The sequence below is a fragment of the Chaetura pelagica genome, unplaced genomic scaffold, assembly GCF_000747805.2.
Source record: "Chaetura pelagica isolate M959 unplaced genomic scaffold, ChaPel_1.0 scaffold70, whole genome shotgun sequence".
NCBI lineage: Eukaryota > Metazoa > Chordata > Aves > Apodiformes > Apodidae > Chaetura > Chaetura pelagica.
This window is the reverse complement of record NW_009952265.1, coordinates 1610348-1613304: the sequence shown is the minus strand read 5'-3', so window position 1 is coordinate 1613304 and position 2957 is coordinate 1610348.

Below are 2957 nucleotides of genomic sequence, written 5' to 3'. Positions count from 1 at the left end.
CAGCTGCACCATCTTTCCAGCTTTTCTCTCAGGGGATTCACTCTGTTCGAGCAGTTACACGGAGAGAACAAGGGGTGCGGTGCAGGTCCCCGTGGCCAGAGTCCCCGTGCCACCCCGCCTTCCCGTGCAGGGAGAGGGGATGCGGTACCAGCGGAGAGTTCCCGTCTCCTGCCACCTCTGCACAGCCCACCCTCTCCCGTTCCCCAGATCCAGGCTGTCCCGCCTGTCCCGCCGTGCCACGCATCCCCTCGGGCTGCCGGGTCTGAATGGGGGCTGTAAAAGGACACTTAGCATCCATGTGCTGGATGGCTCTCCTCTTGTGGCCATGCATGCATTCAGCACGTAAATCCGGCTTCATTTCCCTCTGAAAGCTTGTCTTGCAATGAAAAAAAGAAAAAGCAACCCCAAACACTAAAAGCTGGGGTTTTTTTTATTTAGAACAATTTTGTAGTACTGCGAACTTTAAGAAGGGGTAGGCTCACTTGTGCTAGGAGCTGTACAAATACGAAGGCAGCTCACAAACGAATCCAGCCCCATATGATAGTCTTTTGTCCAAGACATAAAGCAGCAGCTCCAAAAGGCTGGTAATCTTTTTCCATGGTGCTATCCAGGTCTGAAATAAATGGGGTGTGGTAAATCTATGCTGACGTAAATGAGAGAAGGTGTTTTGAAGAACCCAGGACAGGGAGTGCAAATTGAAACCAGAGCAGCCTGGTGAATATTACACAAGAAAAGCCTACTCTATTTTCTCTTAGTTAGTTTTGTGACTGCAGAAACTCCCTTCATCTTAAATGAGAGAAAGGAGACCAGGAGGACAGAGCCAGCATGCTCTGCCAGGGTGAGCCTGCACTACCCACACAAGGAGATGAGCAAGGTGACTTTGAACTACCCATCCTGAAGCTCAGAAACTGGAGAGTCAGAGCTCCAGCTGGATCAACAGCTGGTCCCTGTCTCTGGCAAGGGATGAACGCCAACCTCTCAGCCACATACAACCAAACCTGGATCACCTGGGAATGGGGCTCTCTACCAAATCACCTGTGGCACCATCTCTTTACTCCTCCAGGGAGAGACAGGGTTTTGGTTTGGGCATTTTCCCCCCCTCAAAGCTGCTGAAGGCTGTGGGGGAAACTTCACTTGCTGAGGACAAAAACCTCTTCTGGTTGCTGCTTTTGTTCACAAAATAGCATGATAACCTATGAGAAACATTCTGAAAAAGCTGTTTGGACTTGATTTTATATTCCTCTTCCTCTAGCAAAGTGCCTGCAAGTTCAGTACAAACAGATCAACACAACGAAGCACAGCTTGTAGCCTAGCTACACACTTCAGCCTTTGCTCTGAACAACTGAGGTTTTGGATGATGTCAGTCTGGTCTCCTGTGGGCTGCTGTTGTCATCAGATAGTGAGGTCGATAAGGCAGATGTTATGATGAGGCACACTGTTGGGTTTAACCATAGCACCGTGCATGCAGCGGCCAAGAACGCCGTGCGTTTCCTGGTACCCTGCCTTGATAAGGCTCTTGCTGCTTCATAGGTATTTCCACCACACTGTCCTCTGTGTGCAGCACGCAACAGATTGCTGACAACCAGAAAACCCAGACAGCCCAATGTTCAAAAACCCTGTTCCTCTATGAAAAACATGTTTGTTTGGGACTTCTTTTTTCTCCTGATCTCAATTTCTTTCTTTCTTTCTTTCTTTTTTTTTTTTCCTTAACTTTAATAACTGTAATAATCTTTTACAAAGTGGGTAAAAGCAGGACCCAAACCAGCTGTTCAGAGCTGGACGAAGTATAGTCAGCTTCTGGAGCAGACTTTTTCCTGATCTCTGATCTAGGACTCTCCCACTGCATTTGGGAAGCACCCAAAACCTAGCACAGCCTGTGAGCTAGGGGCCCTTGGCTGGATTTGAAGGCTCCAGCCCCCACCAGCATTTGTTTCCAAACTGCTCAGATGCTCAGTCCTGAATTGCAGTTTCTTCCTTTCCTCCTGGTTTACTTTAAACTTAATATTATGTTTTGTTTTACTGGTGTACCAAATGATAACAGTTCTGGACAAGTTCTCTCCTGAGTGTCAGAGAGCACTGAAAGGGAGTTTATACATCACCTTTACCTGGAGCTGGACTAAATTTTACTTTTTTAGCGTTCATGTTTCTTGTTTAGTTTTTGTATTTCATCCAGATGGAGCAGGGGAACAGGCTGGATCCCCAGTCATCCGTCACTGCTGGCCATGGGGAAGACTCATGGCAGTCCCAATCCTACCAGACCACACACAATAGATGTGCAAAAGTTGAAGTAATCCACACTTCTGCCAGCTGTGGCCTTTTCACAGTTAATCACTATGTACCAGAAGAAGGAGAACAATGTAGTTTTTCAAAATCTTAATTATACAAATTATCATCTTGAACCCCACTGTCTACCAGCTTTTAATGAAGAAAGAGTCCATTTCACTACATAAACAAACCCTCTAGGACCCGGTGGGGAAGTGCAGCACCTGTGTGTTCACACGGCAGCAAAATCTGGACCTGGCAAAGGCCTGATCTGTGAGAGACATGCAAGCCCATGAGGAGGAGAGGTCGGGTAGAATGGCACTTACAGCAGTGCAAGGGCATTGGTTTTTTTCCATCCCCCAAAGGAGATGAACTCAGCATACCCTTTGAACTTCTTCAGGCATTTTAGAGAGCACCTCATGACAAGCTTTTTTAGCACATGAAGGACATGAGGTCCTAGCCCTGCAAAGGACAAGGGAAGTAAAACCGGAGGACAACACGTCACAGGAGCAGAACTTCTCATTTCAGCAAGCTGGAGGAGCTTGGTGGGCTTCCTGCTTATCTCCTGACATCGTCCCACTGGTTTCTGACACACAGTAGAGCTGACAACCTACAGAGACAGGAGGCAAGTGGCTTGTGTACATGTTGGGGGAAAATTGAATCCTCTGGTTTAGCCAGAGGGATAAACAGGGCAC